The 21,547-nt window shown below is 45.6% G+C and overlaps 1 protein-coding gene across 3 annotated transcripts in view; it reads left to right on the top strand.

The window, feature by feature from the left end:
• The window catches only part of FGD5 (FYVE, RhoGEF and PH domain containing 5), a 114,666-nt gene that overhangs the window by 11,665 nt on the left and 81,454 nt on the right, over positions 1-21,547 (top strand). The window lies entirely within an intron of this gene.

Raw genomic sequence — 21,547 nt, forward strand, 5'->3', positions numbered from 1 at the left:
CTCAACCAGTTACATTCTTTTGGGGCTACCTGATCTGAATTAATGAAAAGCCAAAATGGTTGTGATTTTAAAGGAAATCCTGATTCTTTCCTCTTGTGTGCACTAACTTAGCCCAGTCCCACACAGCTGTTGCTACTAGGACTTCCTAGGGGACTTGCAGTAATGAATAGATAAGAATGATTTGCAATTAGCATTCGCTGTCACTGGAGTATAGATGCTAGAGGTGTTTCTATGGTTTATTCTCTTGAGTTTTTTTTACATGGTTCCCCACGCTGGCTCTATCTTCTCCCTACCCCAGGTCCGGGCAAGACTATTATTAATTAGTTCTTTCTAGGATGAAAAGGTTTGTTTGCTGGAACAGAGGTAAATGCCAACACTGCTGGAGGGACCAAATTCAGTTTGGAAAATGTGGATGTGTGGGAACTCTTAGAGGGCAAGAGGCACTGAACCGACAAGATCATTTCATTAATGGTTATCAGCAGGGTTTGATGACACCCAGCCCTAGCTGAGTGCCTCTTAGCATTAATGAAAATAGAACCAAGCTTTGAAATCATAAAATCTCCATGCTGGAAAGCATCTCAAAGGGTACATGGTCAAGCCTCCCACTTCTAACAATCTCTACCTAAATTCCACAAGCTACAGGGATCTCACTACCTTCCAGAGCTGCCTTTTCTGTTGCTAGGTACACTGATTACGTTTTTCTTTCTGACTGAGGCAAAACCTACCTCCCTCTAATATCCCTACCTCACTCATGCTGGCTCTCTCCTTTCGAGCCAGGTGAGTGAGTCCATTTCCTCTTTCGTGTGACAGCTCTTCAGAAATTGAAACCTACTGTAGAATCACAGAATGGTATAGCTGGAGGGGACCTTCAGGCAACATTAGGTCCTGTTACGGAGGTGGAAATAGAGGCACAGAGAAGGAAAGGGACTTGCCAAGGGTCTCTCAGCCATTTAGTGGAGAAATCAGCGCTAGGACTCAGATTTCCTGACTCCTTCAGGAATTTGCAGTGAATTATGCTGCGGGATGCCAAGTCTGGCTGTGCATGCAGCATACTGTGCAACCCTGGGTCGCATTCACCTTTTAGTTGGTATATGGTGGTGCCTTCTGGGGTTGTGCACTGCACAGGCGTTGGCCATATGCAAAGGCCCCGATGTCTTGATCTGTAATTTGTCCAAACAAGCAAGGAAAAGATTTCTTCACCCAAACTAACACGACAATAAGGGAATGTTAATGTTACCTTACGTTGATTGTTTACTGTGTGACAGGCACTGTGCTAGGTGCTTTCCCTGCATATCTCACATTTGATGCTACAGCCTGGGGCTTTGGTTGAGTAACCTAACTGTCAGACTCTGAATTTCCAAAGCACTGTCCCCATCTCTGATACTATTTCACCAAAGGCCAGACTGGCTGGGATAAATCTCCCATGCAGGAACCACATCCTCTTGGACATCAATCAGTGAGCAAAGCTTTCTTCCGTTTTCCTGCATGAAACAGATGGGAGCAGAGGGGGAGAAAAATCCCTGCTTTGGGCTGAAACAGGCCTGGGCAAGGGATGTTTCAGACACATCAAGTTGAGAGACACAAGGGACTGCCAAGGGGGTGGGGGCTCCCCTGCTGCTTCGCCTGAATGAGAGCTTTGAGAATCTAGTGGAGGGGTGCTGCTGATCTCAGACAGGGGTGCTTCAGGTTGGAACAGAGGCGAGAGGCAGTTCCTTCCTCCTCCTCCTTGTCCTGCCCCATACCTTGCTTGAGTGTGAGGATCAGAGATAGAAGACAAATAAATATCAACATCCTGAAAGAGCATAGGACGGTGCACCAGGAGACGTGAGTTCAAAGCCCACTCAGTCACTGACTTCCTGTGGGATCTTGGAAAGGGCTAGGCCACAGTTTGCTCATCTGTGAAATGGTGAGATTGGAGTAGGTTTGTATTCCTCAACCATTCACCTTTCCTGTACCACCTTTATATTTCTGTTATACTGCCTATATTCTCGCTTACTTTTTGTCTTTCAAGCAGTCCATCCTTTTTATTTTGCAAAAATAAAATATTTAGAAAGGGAATTTTATGTCCTGGTAGGATGTGGAAAAACAGTATCAGTTGCCATAAATAGAAGGCAGTTGTACAAATAAGATACAAAGAAAAAGAAAATAACAGGTAAAATCTCGCTTGAGGTTATTACTTGCCACGACTGTGAGCTGGAGGCTTGGTCCCTTTGTTAAACAGGGAGAGGCGTTAAAGACATCCTGGCACCACACAGAGACTTTCTACTTGGCATAATCCAAAGGATTCATAAGAACTGAAAAGTGGTGTGATTCAATGTTATTTAAATCCACGTTCTTTTTCCACTAAAAGTACTTTTCTTCAAGAAAGGGTAGAGTATATAATAGAATTCAGAGAGCCCATAGGGACCCCTACATCAGAGCAGCAGCTCATCAGAACGCTAATGGATGGTGATAAAGTTTCTTCTGTGCAGTTACTTCCTCTGAGATTTGTATGCACAGATAATAACATTTTAGGAGCTATAATAATATTCTTATTAACAACTTTCTATCTTATAAAACAAAATTTTATATACAGACATTGCCTATGTACATTTTCCACATGGTATACAACAAAAGTTTTGTCATCCATTAAATTGTATTCTTTTTCCCTGAATTGACCCTCTTGGGGGGAAAAAGGACTAGAGATACAGTCCAATATTCCTACTTTTCAAATAGGTTGTTTTATGTCTTCAGTCAGTAGTCTTGGTTGTGGGAACCTAAGCTTAACTTCCGAATATCCATGGCATCTCAGTATGTTGGTTATGCACCAGGAGCTTAATAAATGTATGCTGATGGCCAGGGGTTTATGATTCTATGGGAGTAGAATTTTGAGCTTCACAAGGGTTTGGGAAAAAAATATAATTTATTACATACCTATCTTTGGCAACACAGTGCTAAGTGCTTTGTATATACTTATAAAACACCCATTGCGCCGTAACCGGGTTGGCTTAGTGGATAGAGCGTCGGCCTGCGGACTGAAAGGTCCCAGGTTCGATTCCGGTCAAGGGCATGTACCTTGGTTGCAGGCACATCTCCAGTAGGAGGTGTGCAGGAGGCAGCTGATTGATGTTTCTCTCTCATCGATGTTTCTAACTATCTTTCTCCCTTCCTCTCTGTAAAAAAATCAATAAAAAAATATTTAAAAAAACAAACACCCATTGCTGCAAAACACTACAAAAACTGATTTGTCCTAAGTATCTCATTTAAAGCCTCAAAACTGTGTTTGTGGATGTTTGTTGTTGTTGTTGTTTTGCACGATGTTAATCACAGCATTATGTATCAGCAGAGATCTCTGGTGTCACTTTTTTCTAACATTTCATAATGAAAACATTCAGACTTACAGAAATGTGTTTTTTTTTAAATATATTTTATTGATTTTTTACAGAGAGGAAGGGAGAGAGATAGAGAGTTAGAAACATCGATGAGAGAGAAACTTCGACCAGCCGCCTCCTGCACATCTCCTACTGGGGATGTGCCCGCAACCCAGGTACATGCCCTTGACCGGAATCGAACCTGGGACCTTTCAGTCCGCAGGCTGACGCTCTATCCACTGAGCCAAACCAGTTCCGGCCAGAAATGTTGTTTTTACAGTGAATGTTCATATGCTCAACCCCTAGGATATACCATTGCCATACTGTGTCGAGTGAAGTATGGAAGGAGATGGTCACACCATCACTGAGTAGGGGAAAGAGGGTCCCTGAAATGTGAGTAGAAAATGCTTTAGGACCAAACGAGTAGGAGTCCAGAGGAGGATGGGATGGCTTCAAAGGGTGGCATTTGAATAGACACTAAAGGAAAAGTAGGATTTCGACATCTGGAGCAGGAGAGGAGAAAGGTGTGAGGACATACAGAGAAACTTTGGGCTGTAGTTTTTAGCAGGTAAAGCTGTAATGAAAATTATTTTATCTTGCTTCAGAAGGTACCTTGATATCTTTAGTCTGAAAAAACGGTTCAGATCATCTGAAGACATGGAGATTATATGAAGGAGATTGGGTTGAAAGACTTAAGGACTAAACTCAGACACCATCTTTTTCTGATTTCTACTTCTTACCACCAAATCTTGCATCAGCTAATTCACTCACTCCCTCTTCTAACATTTGTTCAGCATCTACTAATTGTCAGCTACTGTTCCAGGTACTAGAGGGATGAAGGTCCCTGCCCTCAAGGCCTTTCAGTCTGGCTGGGGAGAGAGACTGATAGAGGTCATTAGAACCTGGTGTGATAAAGGCTTCGTTAGAGCTCCTTCCAAACAGTCCTGAAGGAGTCTATCTGAGAGACACTTGAGGCGGGTATTGCCAGAGGAATAAGAGTTTGTGATGGAGACAAACAGTCCAGGAAGAGCACAAGCCTGTGCATGAGTTTGGAGATAAGAAAGAACCTCGAAGTGTGCAGATGGAGCTCAGTGTGAACATCTGTGAGATGAAGTTGGGAAGGCAGGTTGGGACCCAGCCGAGAAGGGCCTCATATATTGGCTTGGAGAGTTAGCACATACCCCTGGGCAGTGGGGAATCCGAGCGGGTTTTCAGCGGGGGCTGCTGCAATGGGGATGGTGCATTGTCACGGACACCTGGTTGACAGGGTGGAGAGCAAAGGGGATGGAGAGATGAGAAGCAGGTAGGTTAATCAAGAGGCTGTTGCAATGGTCCCCTCCAGAGAATGTGAAGACCAAGCAGGACCAGCAGTGGGAAGGGGAGGAGTGGAGTTCTGTCTCCAGAGTGCCCACAGCAACCCAGTTTTCCAGTGTCCACTCCAGGGCTAGCTTATGTTTGCCTTTGCTTTTCTCTTCTCATTCTTTTACTTACCTGTTATAGTCTGTCTGGTCCCAAATAAATAAAAGATTTGAGTTGGTTTTCAATAAGAGGCAAAGCAGGAAATAATAAGAATCCAGTCCTGAGAAGCGCCAGGCATTGTAGAGGCTGTGTCGTTGTTGAGGAGACTCGACGGGATTGGACTTGCGGTATTTTCACACTCGCTAACAGGTCGAAATGCAAATCTTCGTGAAGACCTGACCGGCAAGACCATCACCCTGAAGGTTGAGCCTAGTGATACCATTGAGAATGTGAAGGCTAAGATCCAGGATAAGGAAGGCATCCCTCCTGACCAGCAGAGTCTCATCTTTGCAGGCAAGCAGCTGGAAGATGGCCGCACTCTTTCTGACTACAGCATCCAGAAAGAGTCCACCCTGCACCTGGTCCTCCGTCTGAGGGGTGGCTGTTAATTCTTCAGTTTTGCATTCACAGTGCCCAATGATGGCACTACTCTGCATTCCAGCCATTTGCCCCAATTTAAGTTTAGAAATTACCAGTTCAGTAATAACTGAATCTGTTCAGAGTGTTAATAAAAGTTTTGTTGCATGGTAAAAAACAAAACAAAAACAAAAAAGTCCTTAAAAAAAGAAGTTAAAGGCTACAAGCCAAGTCATAAAGTTGGGCAAACCAGACCAAGGCTGGTAACTGCCATTTAAATTCCGAAATCCATCACAAAATCTAGCAAAAGGTGCCTTCTTCCCTCCTCCCTAACCCCCAGAATCTTCAGAATACAACAAATATTTTGCTGAAGTGATTCCTTGAGAGACTGAAACCTGACTTTCATTTTTTACAAAATAAAATTACTTTGTACTGCAGCAACCAATGTTCATATCATTGTAAAACAAAGGTGATTTACTGCCTCAGAGCGAAATCCTTTTGGCGGGTCGGGGAGGTGTGGCAGAGTTGCATCTAACCCTCCTGCTGACCATTGGTGCTGAGAGCTGCGTGGCTGGATTTTCGGCAAATCCCCAACCATAGTTTTCATTGGCATTTTTGTATCTGCCTGTAAACTGGGAGCCTTCCTATGATTACTATGCTTTTGACAAATGAACTCATGCAGAGCTTTCATTAAGTTTCATTGAAAGGACCTGGAAATGCCATAAAAATTATTATAATCTCAAAACCATCACATTCCTAATGCATGTGGCCGGGCTTCTTGTTGAAATTGACTGATGAGAATATTCAGTTTTTAATTTTCTGACTTAAAATAAGACCATCTGCAGCTGTTTCTTTTAGCAATAATTTTTAATTAAATGCAATAAAACTTACAGGGAAGGACCCTAATAAGAAAATCGTGTCAGGAACACCCTTATTGTAACATTTACTAGAGTGATATTAAGGCCCCCCAACTATTTTTTTTCCCTTGCAGAGCTATAATATAGACAGAATCCTGATTAAGTGTTAATCACAATGTGGTTTTACCTTCATAAAATCATGGTTTCCCCCTGTGGGAGGTGTGAAAATAATTCTCACTAATAGAAGACAGTCTCGTTGCATGAGTTCTTTGGTGAAATGTCAGCAGCAGGTCTCCTGGACCAGCTGAGCCCCAGAGGAGGAGTGAGGTCTTTGTTCCAGCCCAGTTTGGATGGTGCTGGATGTATTCAGGCCTCCCTGTTCCCTGCCTATTGACTGGGGACGAGCGAAATCATGCACAGGGTGCAGCCAAAGAGAAAAGTTATGCCTGCATTTCATGCATTCCTTCAGTAAATCCATGTCAGGTGCCTCGTAGGTGCTAGGCACTGCTCTGTGAGCTTTGTAGCACGCTGACAACATCCCTGCTCGGGCCCAGCTGATATTCTGTAAGGAGTCAGACAGTGTACAAACTTAATAAGTAAATGAGATAATTATAAATAATGAGATCATTCTTTAGGGATGAGATGGTTCTTTTATGAAAAAAGGAAAAAAGCAATGTGGTAGAAAGTGACTGGTAGGTGGGGGTGGTCAGGGAAGGCTTCTCTGAAGAGAAGACATTTGAGTAAAACCTGGGTGATGATCAGACATCATCAGGAGGGAGGGCATTCCAGGCAGTGGCAACAGCAGGGACAAAGGCCCTGAGACTGAAAGCCCTTATAGGGTTTGTGAAGAGGCCAGGAGGCCAGTATGAATGAGTACAGAACGCAATGGGAGAGTGATGGGGGTGGGGTAGGCAAGGGCCTATGTAAAAGATTTGGATTTTACTCTCATGAGATGCCATTGGAGGGAAGTGTTAGGATCCAAAAATGTTTGAATTATCTGAACTCTTCAGACCATTTCACAGAACTTGTACATTTAGGGCCAGATCAGCAAATGTAATTTGAAAATGTAGCAAAGAGTATTTTCTATTCAAAATGGTTCTTGAAGTGTAAAGAGGTCCCTGTCCTGCCCCTTGGCTATGTGAGTTTTGGGTCTCAGGTCTCTCTTCCACCTGTGACTGCTCTGAAATGTCGTGGAATTTGTGGTTCTGGGTTCCCCGTCTGAATGCTGTTTACAGAAGATGGTGGTATTCCAGGAAACTAGGAGGAGACTAGCCCAGCCACGCCAGAGAAAGGATGGGAGGTGATAAGGTTGGGGAGTTTCTTGAAAAGGAATGTGCTGCATTTGGACTTGTACTGCCTATGGGAACTAGTTTGATCTGTGAACCACAGCGAGCTATTGAAGGTTTCCGAGCAAGGGAATGACATCATCAGTTGGTTCTCCAGCACAGTTATTGTCAGCTGCGTAAGGTGGAATGGAGGAAAAGAAGCTGCCACGGTGAGGTGTCTAAACATTAATGAATGGAGGCATGGCAACAGGATCTAGTTCCTTCAGCCTCTGTAGTGTGATACCTCCCAGCACGGCTACTGCACAATGTCTGGCTAGTGTGGAACTCCCCAGTGTAGAGTTCTCAGGGTGGCTGATGGCATTTAGGCAGTACAGGTGACAGGACCAGAGAGTCAGCGTGGCACAGCAGGAAGAGACGATGAACTTGAGTTCGGCTCTGCTCTTATCTTATCATCTGATCTGAACCTCAGTTTCCTCACCTGTTCAACTGGTACGGTGGTCCGTTTATCACGGAGCTGTCATGAGGAGTCAGAGATAGTGCATGAACAAGGGCTTTGTCAGGTATTAAAAACAAATACTGTCAGTCTTTTAAATATATATATATATATGATTGATTGATTTCAGAGAGGAAGTAAGTGGGAAAGAGAAACAGAAACATTAATGATGAGAGAGAATCATTGATCGGCTGCCTCTGCAAGCCCCACACTGGGGATCAAGTCCGAAACCCAGGCATACGTCCTGACCGGGAATCGAACCATGGTTGACATTGAACCACGGTGGCTGGGCATACCATCAGTCTTGAACTTTGCTGCTAGGAGAACACATGCTGCTGTGCATCACAGCACATGAGGCTTTCTTGAGTGTTCACTATATGCCAGGCACTGTCTTAGACCCTGTGTATATATATTCATTCAGTTAATTTGACAAACAACCCTACAGCATAGATACTTTATTTTTTTTTTTAAATATATTTTATTGATTTTTCACAGAGAGGAAGGGAGAGAGACAGAGAGCTAGAAACATCGATGAGAGAGAAACATCGATCAGCTGCCTCCTGCACATCTCCCACTGGGGATGTGCCCGCAACCCAGGTACATGCCCTTGACCGGAATCGAACCTGGGACCCTTCAGTCCGCAGGCCGACGCTCTATCCACCGAGCCAAACCGGTTTCGGCCAGCATAGATACTTTAAAAAAAAATCTACACTTGGCACATGAGGAGACTAAGGTACAAAGAAGTTAAGTCAAGGGCCCAAGGTTACACGACTAGTCAGGAGTTCCAGATTTTAACCCAGGCAGCTTTCAGCACCTGTGCTCTCAGCTCTGCTGTGAGGTCCTTCCTCGCTTTATGTGCATAATTTCATCTAACTTGCTGAATTTCCTTTTGGAAGTAGCTACTCAGTCTTACTATTTTGATAGAAGAGGAAACTGAGGTTCAGAGTGGTGACATGACTTGTAAGTCAGTAAGTGATGGAGCTAGGACCAGAAGGAAAGTATTTCTAGGAATGGATTCTTCCCTCATTCTGGTTTACTCTTTTTGAGAACTTCCCACTTGGAATTGACCCTCAGATGTCAAAGGTGAGGACACACAATGGGGTATAAATCTTCAGCACTGAAATTGCCTTATGACAGGCAATCAGAATGAACAGCTTAGGACTGCCACATGCATAGGTCTGCATGGCCAGGGGATGATGTAAAAAACTATATAGAGAGAGAACAGCACACATAATTGCAGCAGCAATCAATGGTTTGATATTATACTGAAGGTTAAGGCCTCCTTAGATCGCCTGGCTGGGCTCAGGAAGGGACCTTGGGGAATTTATCATCTGTGCTTACGATACTCTAGGTCAACAGGACAAAAAGCTCATAATAATTTCTGAGTGATGATTTAATGTGTTTCATCTGACTCTTTGAGAATGCCCCAGGACTGTTCAGCCTCCAAGAGATGAAAGCAGCCGCTGAGCCATGTGTCAGGGAATTCTGAGCTTGCAGCTGAGAATTGCGGTGGTTCCGTCTTGGAGACACATATGTCTTGGCTGTTTTCCTGCAAGACGAATGTCTCAGGGTTGAGATTGTTTTTCAGGATGATGTGGCTGGTCTCTATGTAAACAGACCCCTTCTCTACATGCATAGGGTTGGTCTGGAGTCCTGGATAGGACCCAAGGGAGATTTGTCCAGGTCAAGGCATGACCCAAGAACTTGAAACTGTAGACTTGCTTGCATGATTATAATTAAGAAAACAAGACACGGGGGGAAAAAATCCTGCCTTACAGAATCTTCTTAGAGACCTTAAGTTCTGCTATATTCTATTAGGATGAGACTTTCTTATACCAAGTGATGTCCTGTGAGCTCTCCTCACGGTCAGTAGTTAAGAATAGTCATTGAGCTGTCCACCTGGTGAGTGAAAAAGATACTAGAATCTATCATGAGGCTGCTGTGACTTGCACAGGCCAGGAAGGTGGCATGACCTACCTCAAGAGGTTGTTGTGAGGTTTGAATGAGTTAGCAGTTGCAAAGGATATATAGCCAGAGATGAGTGCATTTTAAATGCCCAGTGTACTCTAACTGTTCTTGTTAACACTATAGCAGTGTCTGTATTCACGAAATTCCAAGAAGATATTTGTGAATCCTCACCCACAGGAGCCCAGAGTTTCTGAGAAATGCAGTTTGAAAGCTGCACCTCACCTCAGGTAATCTGGGCATGTTTCTTTTAATAAGTGCTATCTGTTGAATATACATACTTATAAGTCTTGTTTACCAATAATGTAATCGGTGTTTTATAGCACCCTGTGCCAGACACAGTAGGGAGTTGGAGAAATGCTAGTTCCTACCCATCTTTCAGAAACAAGCCTTTTGTTCTGTTGAATGGGGAAAGGAAGCAACACCCAGCAGGTTCCACTATCTGCCAATATTTTATATACATGTGTACACTCCACTGCTTTTATGTGTTATCTCTTTGATAATCAGCCCCATTTACAGGTAAGAAAACTGAGGCTCTAGGACATCATGTGGCAGAGAAGGCAAATGGGACCCAGAGTGGGCACAAGAAAGCAGGTCCCTACCTCATCGAGCGGTGCATGCTCCTGCAAGAGTTGCCCCCACCTTAGGAGGCAGTGAGTTACCCTCACTGTGGATATGTGCAAAGGAGCTGGGTGAACCCTGGCCAGAGGCTCTCCTGGAGATTCCTTTTGTGGGCCAGAAAGCTGGGCTAGAGAACCCAGAGAAACCTTGATGTAGCAGCTACGTACGTGTGCACTATACTTTACATTTTATAAAGCTTTCCATGCCTGTCAGCTCCAGCAATCACTGTAAGACGTGGATTCAAAGCACAATTTAAGTGAAGACCTAAAGGAGTATTGGTGGTAGCCAGGCAGAGTTATTTTCTGGGTGGGGCCTTGGGTAAGCCATTTTCCTGGAAGGTTTCCCAGTTTCCTTGACTGTTAAGTGGGGACATCAATACGACAGGTATCTAACGGTTAAGAATAACCCATGCCAAGTGCTTGGTGCAGGGCCTGACATGCAGTGGGTTCTCAGTGAATGTAATTATGATTACTGTAATGATTGTACCTACTGTGAGGAAAGGATCTGAGGCAGTGTAGGAAGAGAAGGTCCCTATTAAGCCTGAGGGTTTAGGTAATACCAGGATAGGAGTAATGAAGAGCAGAAAAGGGACTGGAGGCTCAAAGAGTATTGTCCAAGATCACATAGCCGGCAAGTGTGTGAAGCTACCATGACACATGTTCCATGGGAATTGAGGTGAACAAAAATGGGTCCCTGGGACTGACCCAGGGCAGGGTGTGGCAGGTCCTGGGCCACACCTGGAACTGCTCTGGGTGATAACAGAAGAAAGGAGGGTGATGTCATGCAGCTAGGGATTGTTCTGGGCTCATGCTTCCCTCTTGGGAAGCTCCTTGTAGATGCAACATCTGGTTTCTAGGGAGGTCCCTGGTCCAAACCCAAGTTTCCTTGCTGGCCTGAGGCCAGAGGTCAAGGCTGGGTTCAGAGCTGCAGAGTGAGTCAGTGGCGTAGTAGGGATTAGAGTTTAGGAGGCTGCTCAGGCCCCCAGGTTTCCATCCAAGGCTGGCCAGGAACACTTGTGGTGAAGAGACTTTTGCTCCAACTTTGGTCTTTCTTTGACCCTCCCTTATACACCAGTGTTGGGGAGGGTGATTCAAGATACCACTGAGCCTGTCTGAAATCCTTTACTTTACAGTAGAGAAAACTGAGGCACAGAGATGGCCTTTAGTTCCTCGATTCCTCCTTCCACCAGATAAGCTGCCTCCCTCTTAAATGCATGAGGTAATGCTGGAGAGGACAGTGAGGACAAAGGAAGGACATGGCATTCTGATGGGGGAATTTCAGACAGGGTATGAAATGCGTAGGAAAGTATTTTGGAACAGAAAGCTCTCTTTGTGTTCCTCAATCCCCAGCAGATGAAGGCATCCTTGCTGACCTCCCTTACCTAGGGTGGATCACTTTCTCCTTTGCACTTCTCTGTGTAATCTGTCTGCCGTGTTGTTTATGTAATCTTCTCTCTCCCTTACTGCACTGTGTGCCCCTCCAGGGCATCACCACCTACAACTGATCTCTGTGTACCCAGCACTTGGCATAGCTTGGTACCCAGATGGTGCTCAATAAAAGTTAGTTAAGTAAATGGATGTATTTTGGGGATAACTGTGTCATCTCATAGGGGCACATCCCACCAGGCTAGGATTTTCCATAGATTCTTCCCAAACCCTAGTGTTACCCTGGGTGTTGGGACAAGAGAAACAAGGCAGGTTGACAGTCGGCCTGGGGAGACAGACACAAAATGCCTGATTACACAATTAATTATTTAAATTCAACTGTGCAGAGTGCTCCAAAGAAGTGCGGGCTGTTCTAAGAGCTTCTGATAGGTGCCTTGACCTATTTGTGGCTGGAGAAAACCTCTGAGAAAATGAGACTTGGGCCTGAAATATGATGAGGAATTAATTTGATAGAGGGGGAGGATCAGGAAGAACAGTCCAGGCCTAAGGAATACAGCGTGCACAAAGATCCTGTGAGAAAGGTAGTTATTGTTCCCATTTTACAGATGAGGAAACTGAGGCTCAGAGCAGGGTCATGACTTACCTAAGGTCACATAGGTAACTCGAGAGGAAGCTATGGTTTGCATGCAGATCTATCTGACTCCAGAATCTAGGCACTTTCTTCTGCCGGCTATGCCCTGGATAGACCGTAAGCCCGAGCTAGCCTGTGTGACATAGTGTGCCGGGCTAAAGCCCTCCCTTCCCACTGAGAAGGTGGACTCCACACACCCACAGCTCCACTCCCTCCCCACACCCGGGGCTCATCCACACACAAATCCTTCCTTTTCTCATTTGCTCTGCATTTCATTTACCTTAGCCTCACCTACCTGTGTGACTCTTTCCTCAGCCATCGTACTATGGGAGATCATGCAACAGACTCTCTCAAGCTCCTGACAGTCTGGGATTTTTACCACATATAAGTCTGACCTTGGAAAACTTCTGTGAGCCTCAAGCCTAGAAAGAAATACTCAAACCACTTTAGAGCAATTCACTGGGCATCTACTATGTGCCAGCCCCTGCAGGGTTGGGAGCTGGGGCTCACAGATGAGGCTCAGACTTCAGGTCTGTGGGGGAGGCAGATCCATAAACAGCTGACTGAATGCTGTTAAAAGTCTGATAGGATAATGAACAACATTCTGGCAGCACAGAAGAAGCAGCCAAGTGCAGTGAAGAAAAGGCTTCCCTGAAGAGTTTGCAGGGTTCAAATTGGACATTTGAACTGGACTTGAAGGGTGAGTAAGAGTTTGCATGGTTGAAGAAGTGTGGGAAGGGCATTGCAAAAGGAAGGGACAGCAAGTGCAAAGGCACAGTCAGAAAAGTCCTGAGTGTACAAAGACTGAGGACAAGTACACAGCGGCCAGACTGGCATGTGGTAGGGAGTGACCAAAGGTGAGAGTTTAAAGCCACTGGCTTCAGGTTCTAAAATACAGAGGGTAGACTCAGAGGCTAAGAGTGCCGGTCAGCAGAGGGCCCCTGAGATTCCGGGGGGGCGGAGGGGAGGGTTCTCCTGCCCTTATAGCCTCCAAAGGCAGTCCCCTGCCCTTTCAGTCTCCACTGAAATGATCTGGGATTATGCAAGACTCCCCTCCCCCACAGTTGGAGAAGGGGAAGGTGTGGATGTAACAATGTCTTTTGAGGCTGGAGTCCGGTCTACCTCCCAATTATCCCTGGGGAGGTGACTACTCAACTCACAGGGCTTCATTCTCAATTTGCTGCTAATCAAGGATGCCTTGGTGACAGGCATAAATTAGTTTCCTTTGAATAGGCCAATTAGAGCTAATAACTGGGGGGAATGTGCATAGGTGGCTTTGGTCTAAGGGCCTTCTCTAGATTGTGGTTTTTCAGAGTCCTGAGTTGGCATCTGCCCTGTTTGACCCCCATCTCCCTGGTCTGAAAAGCAGCTAGTTTTTGTGTTTTGTATAAATGATGTCCAGCCCTGCATGGACTCTCCTCCTTCCACAGCCTGGGCACTTCTCTGTGACTGACCATATTTAAAGTGATTATCATTCATAAAGGTGTTCATGGTGTCCCACAGTTTGGTTTTGGACTGGCGTAGTCTCCCTCTGAGAGCAAGAACTGGCCCAGAATATCTGGGCTCTTTGTCGCTCTGCCTCTTGCCGTAAACCTTTTTGCTGTGTTCTGCTTTCTGGGCCTCATTTTCCCCATTTGCAAAACAAAGGGTTCAGGGAAGTAATTTGTATGGGCTGACATGCTTTTCAAGATGACATATTAGTTTTCTGTTGTGCCATAGCACTTGACTACACATTTATTGGCTTAAAACAACATCAACTTTTTATCTCAACAGTTCTTTAGGTCAGAACTCCAGTGGGCTTGGCTGGGTACTCTGCTTAGGGTCTCACAAGGCCAAAACGAAGATGTCAGCTGGCCTGGGCTTTTATCTGAAGGCCATTGGGGAGAATCCACTTCCAGGCACATTCTTGTTGTTGGCCGACTTCAGTTCCATGTAGGAATTAGGTCCCTGTTTTTTTGCTGGCTTTTGGACAGGGACTGGGTTTTGCTCCTATAGGCTGACTGCATTCTTTCTCGTCCTGTCCATGTGGCCTTCTCCTGCAACAGTGGTTGAGTCTTTCTCACAGTTTGAATCTCTGACTCCAGTCAGAGGAAGTTTTGTTTCAAGGACCTGTGTGATTAGAGTGGCCCAGCCAGATAATCCAAGATAGTCTCCCTATTACAAAGTTTGTAACCTTAAGTATATCTGCAGAATCTCTCTAGCCATGTAATACAAAATAGCCATAGGTCCCAGGATTAGGATGTGGACATTTTGAGGTCCTTGATTCTGCCCATGACAGTCTGCCCTCTGACCCTCAAAGATTCACGTCCATCCCAAACGCAAAATTCACTTCATCCCAAGGTTCCCCAAAGATCTTATCCCATGAAGGCATCAACTCAGCAAATCTCGTCTGTCATTAGCTCAGAAGTCCCATATCTCTTCATCTAAATCGTCTAACAGGGTAGGGTGTGGGTAAGGCTCTGGGTATCATCCATCCTGGGCATAATTCCTCTTCATTTGTGAACCTGGGGAACCAAAGAAGTAAGCTACCTGTTCCTAAAATACAAGATGGGACCAGTTATAGACATTCCAGTTCAAACAGGGAGAAATGGAAAACAGAGTCAGATGACATTCCATAGGTCCTCACACCCCTCTCCCAAAACGATGGGGAAAATACATAGAATTAGCCCCTCAGCTCCCCCCTCACTTCTGCACACAGTGGCTATCTTGTCTCTAGGATACGTTTGCACATCCTTGTGTCAGTTGATTAGAAGCAGTAGGGAATGCATTTGAAATGTAGCAAAGAGGATTTAGGTAAGGACTTCAGAGCAAATTGGATATGAAAAGGACTTGCTAGCTCTAGGGAAGGAAAAGCATGTGCTTCGGCACCTACTCTGCCCTTTCCTCAACACCAGGAAGTGGGAAATGCACAGATTTTCACATTAGATTTGCCACTTTCCAGCTGTGTGTAGTTAGGGGAAGTCATTTCACCCCATTGAGCCTTAGTCTCCTGTGCTGTAAAATGGGGCTATTACTGTATATGTCATAGACTTGTTGGGAAGATCCAGTGGGAATAGTATGTGGAAAGTACTTTGTAGACTCGGAACTCGTTGCAAATGGTAGCTGTCTGTGGTCTGAGCCCTGCTGTGCCCACCCTGGGGTGGGGGTGGAAGGTCCTAGGAAGCTTGGCTGTCATGGCATCTCCTCTTCCTTCTTTGGAATGACCACCACCACCCCCCCCCCCCCAAGCTAATCTGACAAGAGGTGCAGGATCCTGTCTTGTGTGGCATTAGCACAGAATTCTGGCCACAGAGGAGGAAGTCATGCTGTTGAGATAGTCCAGTGGGAGAGAAATATGGCTAGTTCATTTTGGTTCAGAAACGCTTTTAAAAATGTTTTCGTAAAAGGCAACACGCACTCCAAAAATTCAGATCTGCAGGAGAAAATCAAATCCTGCACCACTGAGTTCCTGTCCTCCCTCCCAGATATTTTATGTACGTGCAAATATGCACGGATACTTACGTATACATATCTCTCCCTGGCTCTTGACTTTTTCTCAACATCGGGAGAAATCTATTGAATTCATTTTCCCAGACCTTGCTTTTGTCACTTCAGATATTGTTCCCTACCACAGTATATAGATCTGCCTCCGTTCTTTTTAATGACTGCAAGGAATTCCAATACCTAGTCACCTATTGATAGATATCTAGGTTGTTTCCAGTCTTAACGCTTCTCTGAAAACTGTCACCATTGGTAATTTTATAAACATATTTGAACACATTTCAGAATATATCTGAAGGTTTTTTTTAAAAAAGACAATCCTACCATGCTAACATAATCACTGTTAGCATTGGGGTGTGTTTTGTTCTTGTCTGGTGCGAATGTATCTAGGATCTGTTTAATGTGGATGTAGTCATGTTACGAATAAGATCTTTTATCTTGCTTATTTTATTTAATTGTGTATTATACTTGCCTATACAATATTATTGAATAACATAAATTAATAAAAGTTAGTGAGACAGTCTGAGATAAGCTCTGCAGTACCAAATGACTGCACACATACTCCATTGGAGAGGTTGTGCCCCAAATTAATGTACTCATTCCCTTTCACTGTCAATTCATTGTCTGTAATATCCTGCTACATTGTAAAAAATGCTTAGGTGAACATATTTATAATTGAAGCCTTATCCATGTTTGGGTTTGTTTCTTTAGAAGATATTGCAAGGGGAATGGGGGTTCCCTGCTGCCAGGTGCTCTGCACTAACCCCCCGAGCCTGCTCAGTTAGTCCCATCTAAGACCGGAACGGTGGCACCATCAAGGAGGAATGATTGTGAAGACTGTTCATAAAAGTGGAGGCAGTGGGGGTTATAATGGTAAAGTGCAGGATGAATGGTTGCCTCCGTGTGGGGGCAAGGCCGGCATGCATGCATTTGCAGAGTGCTGCCGGGGCCTGCTGGGTTAAATGCGGCTCTGCAACTGGTTGGTATCAAATTATGGACGGCTGACGAGCAGATATGGGTCAGTGTGAATAATTCAAGGTTTTGAGACACAAAAAGGATTACTGGAGGGAGGAAGAAGATGAATAGGCTTAGTTAAGGAGAAGACAGATTTTGTAGGATAAGATTTCAGGAAAGATACAGGAAAAGTTTGACACCAAAGGGCATGAGTATAACTGACAGTCGTCCTTTCTCGCTTATCTGGAAAGGACACAAGTAGGGAGTGGGATCCCAAGCAGTCTCCCATGGATCAGTGCCGTCACCAGGCACCAGGCAGGGCTGGCCTTACCAGTATGCTTGAGGGGACCAGCCCTCTCCCACCTGCTTCCTACAGTGTCCAGGGTCTCAGACCCTGGCTTCTTGCCATCCTTTTTCCCCAAAGAAGACTCAGGCAGTTGCTAAAATCAGGGTGTTTGGCTTCATCTCTGCTTAGTGCAGCCCTTGGCCTGACAATTGTCAGTGCTGTTTTTGTTCTTGAAAAGGCATTACATCTTGGGTCACTGCAGTTTTCTGGAACCCAGGAAATTATAACTGCACATTCCCCTGAGGAAACGCCAAGTTGTCCTCAAATCGGGTCCCTCCACCATTTCCCCACAAAGAATGCAGGAGTGGGGCCTTCTCCAGCGACCTCAGACCCTGAGGTTTCAGACAGCCTTCCTGCTGCACTGTGAGACCAGCCGCTACCTGGGGGCTGGGAACAGCTTTCCTGGGGGACCAAGCACTTCTAAGAGCGGCCCCCTCCCCATCACCAGAGCCACATATAGCAGGTCACACAGGCCCCATCTGGCTGTGAAGTTTGTGAGGCCCGCTCCCTCTCCTCAGCTCCACTCTTCCCAGCAGGGTCCAGAGCCTACCTCAAGGCCTTGAATGCTTGTTGACACCCATTTTTCCCAAAGTCTCTGTGCTCCCCTCTCCATCCCTCAGTCAGAATTCCATCTTGTCCTCTTGCACCTCCTGAGCCTTTGCCCGAGCTGTGCTTTGTGCCCAGCTGCTCTGTCACGCCTTCTGCAGCTTCACATTCTTCCCAAGGGTACAGTTTGGTCTGTTTTAAGTACCACCTTCTCCATGAAGCCTTTGTTGTATCTTCTGAAATTAGCGGCACCTCCAGTGTCATCTGAATTTTCCCCACAGTTTTCTCTCCTTCTCTTGCGACTCCAGGGCCTTTCTGTTGCCTTCCCATTTTGTGGCTATGTGCATGTTGCTGAGTTAGCTCCCGGTAGCCCCCAAACTCCTGCCTCTCCGGTGTCTGGCAGGAGTCTTGCATGTTCAGTTTTGTGTTTGGATATGAAGATGGGCAAGTGGTGAGTGGACAGAGAGATGGGTAGATAATTGGACAGGAGGGTGAGTGTCAAACACTGGTCCATTGTCCATGGTGTCATCTTGTCCAAGACGGATTGGCCCAGGGAGACCTCTGTGCCGTGCTTCCTCCCCACCATCTTCCTCCCCACTATTAAAATAGAAAACAATTACTATATTTTTAAGAGTTGTTATATTTATCAAATGAAGCCTTATGTTTCTTGTTCTTAATTTTCAAACCCTGGGAGTTGAATACGTGATATTCCTTCAAGGGAAAGGGAATCTAAATCGAGTTGCCTTTTGCTCATGTTTGACATTTTGCTTGATTTATTTATTTTTCCTTTTTGGTTTCTGGCTCTCCATGAAAGGGAGGGTCCCCATCCTGAACTTAGCACAATACCTGGCACACAGCAGGGTCTCTGTGAATACTGAACAGCATCACAGTGTGCTGAACAGCCTAGGAGCCCTTGGGGTCTGTGCAGCTTGGAGGTTGTCCTGCACATGTGTTAAAAGTGAGATCTGAGCTTGAGAAGAGAATGAGGCTGATGTGCTGTGCCAGATGTCCTCTGCTGTGGTCTTCTCCTTTTAGCCTTGAAATGTTGGCCTGGGCTCCCCCTTCCCTCCCGAGATGCTCTCTTGAGGGCTGACACTGCGTCAGACCCGACTGCAGACAGCCCTCCTCCCCCCCAGGGCTCCACAGCAGGCATTGCATGCAGCGCACCATCTGGATGCCAGGAGACTCACCAGTCCTAAAGGGGGGATATGCCAGGTTCACCCTGCCCTTCTCCCCCACCTCTGCTATTGAGAAGGTCCCAGCCAGCCCCTCCCCATCAGGGAGCAGTTTTCATGGACAAAGAACTAGGCTGGAGAGAATGTAGGAATCTTGTTATCTAGAGAGCTTTTCCAGCTTCTTTTGATCCTCACAGCAACCCCACCTGACAGGTAGAGGAACTGAGGCTCAGAAAAGAGAAGTGGCTTGCCTAGGTTTGCACACTAGGGGAGCTTGGATTTGAACCTGATTCTCCTGATCCTTCCAGGTACAGCATTTCTTAAATCTTAATATGCCTAAAAACAGCAACAACAACAACAAAACCCCAGCACCTATCAAAATGCAGATTTCTAAGTTCCGCACCCAGAGTGTCTGATCCCCAAGGTCTGGGGTGTGACCTAGGAATCTGCATTTATAACAGATCCTCCAGATAACCCCAATTCACCCTTAGAGAAACACTGCCCTAACCATGTGCCTTCTCCTTAACTAGCTTTGTGGAGAAGTCACCTCTCCCTCAGTCAGGTCCATTCCAGAGGGAAGGTGGCCTTGGGACCTGGCTGACACTTCTGTGTTTATGTAAAGTAAAGGATAGGAGAAAGGGTCTCTTCAAGGACGCCAGCCTGCACAGGTAAGTGTAGTTGGCGTTGCCTGAGCAGCTTGCTTTTCAGTCAGTCTTGGTTTAAAACCCTGGCAACATAGTTTAGCAGTTCTGTGATTTGGGACTAGTCGTTTTATGCCTCTGTGCCTCAGTTTTTAAATCTGTGAAATGGAGCTAATAATCCCTTGTTGGGAAAACTAAATTAGTGTTGTGCTTGAATAAAAAGGAAACCCCACTTTCTCCAAAATAGAATACATAAAACCCTGTTGTCTCGCCATGCCATTGTTTGTGCTAGTTTTCCTTGCTGGAAAATCTTTCCCTCATCTCCCCTAGTAACCCAATACTGCCAGTCTGGTCAGTTGCAAAAGTCCATGATGGGTGTCTGGTTACCCTCTAAGGTGTGCAAGGAGGTCACCACCCCTGGGTTTTAGAGTAGCTGGGAAGAACAGGTGTTCTATACCTCCTGGAATTTAAGAGTTAACAGAAAGTCTGCCTTGGCTCACTCAGAAAATATATAGAGAGCGTCTAGGTTTTCATTTGTTTGTTTTATTTTATTTTTCCTTTTCTGTCACTAGTACATGTCAACAAAATGTTCTTGATGCCCCGACCCCAAATCATTTCCACTGTAAGGGTTCTGAAGGCAGAGGGGGATTCACCTGCAAGAAAGGTTTCATCCAGTTGCATTCAGAAGTCATCCTCAACGTGCTGGCCTCATCCACCCATAATTTATTCTACTCTGGGAAGTTTGAATGAAAACTATGATGTTAGTCACTTGGCGATTGGAAGGGACTTTGGAGAAGGGGCTATCCGTCTCTCACTGAATGCTTCAGTTCTCACCAAGCCAGTGTTTGAGTGCCTTCAGGGGCGGGGTTCGCATCTCCTCCTGCAAGGCTGTGGCATCCCTGCCGTTGTATCTATTAGTTCCTCTTCCTGCTCTGAGAGGTTTCAAAAGTTTCTCAAATAGGGGAGTCTGGGAACAGGGATGAAGACAGCAGGACTCCACTTACTGAGGCTGGGCTGTGAGAGAGTTTATCCAGACAGGGACCCAGACCCTTGAGCAGGGTCACAAAGTGGGCTTTGTATCAGAAGCAGCATAGTTGAGGTGAGCTCTGGAGTGGAAATCACCCCAGTCTGCTGTTTTACAGGCTTTCCCATTTGTACACCACCTTAATACACTTTATCATAGGATCCTGCGGAGCTCAATGAAAGTCTCCTGTTCTTTCCTGACAAGTGACAAAATGAGTCCCAGAATCTGGAGGGGCTAAGACTAAAGTTGGGGGCCAGGGGCCCCGTAGGTAGAGAGAAAGGGCAAAGAGATGAGGAGTCGGTCTGCTTGCAGGCTGGATTTGGAGCTGGGTGTAGATGCAGAGGTGAGAACCCATGCCTACCAAACCCTGTTGGTTGAGGTAAAGACAACTTGCTCCTATGAATACTCTTCCCTAGTGAATGAGACTTCCAACTTGCTCACATAAGACTTTTCTCCTTGAATCAGTAACTTGGGGTTTTATTATAAATGCAGATTCTGAGACCACACCCCAGACCCTGTTTTCATTGAACCTGGGTACACAGTCTGATCTTGATGTAGAAGAAAATGTTTCAGCCAGTTTGGGGGCTGAAGGGGTCGTCCACCCCTTCAGCTGAAAGATGGGATTCGTGAGGATGGGGCTGAGGGAAGAGGGTGCCGTGCCGACCTCTCAGTTCTGTTTTCCAGCTCATTGCCTCATTTCCAGCACTTTGCTTTCGTCCCAAGCCAGAATGGCCTATGTGATGGGTGGTTTTCCCAGCCTTCCATTGTTGTAGTCTCTGTCCTGGATGTGTGGGGAGCAGGCTGTGCCAGATGGTGTTGCAGCCAAACTCTCAGAACCCATATTTCAAAGCAATTACAAAAAAGAAAGGAAAAAAAAAGAAAGAAAAAAGGCAGGCTTAGTTGCTTAGCTCATAAATA

Source organism: Myotis yumanensis, unplaced genomic scaffold, assembly GCF_028538775.1.
Source record: "Myotis yumanensis isolate MYYU_CA2020_CCGP unplaced genomic scaffold, mMyoYum1.0.hap1 SCAF_14, whole genome shotgun sequence".
Lineage (NCBI taxonomy): Eukaryota > Metazoa > Chordata > Mammalia > Chiroptera > Vespertilionidae > Myotis > Myotis yumanensis.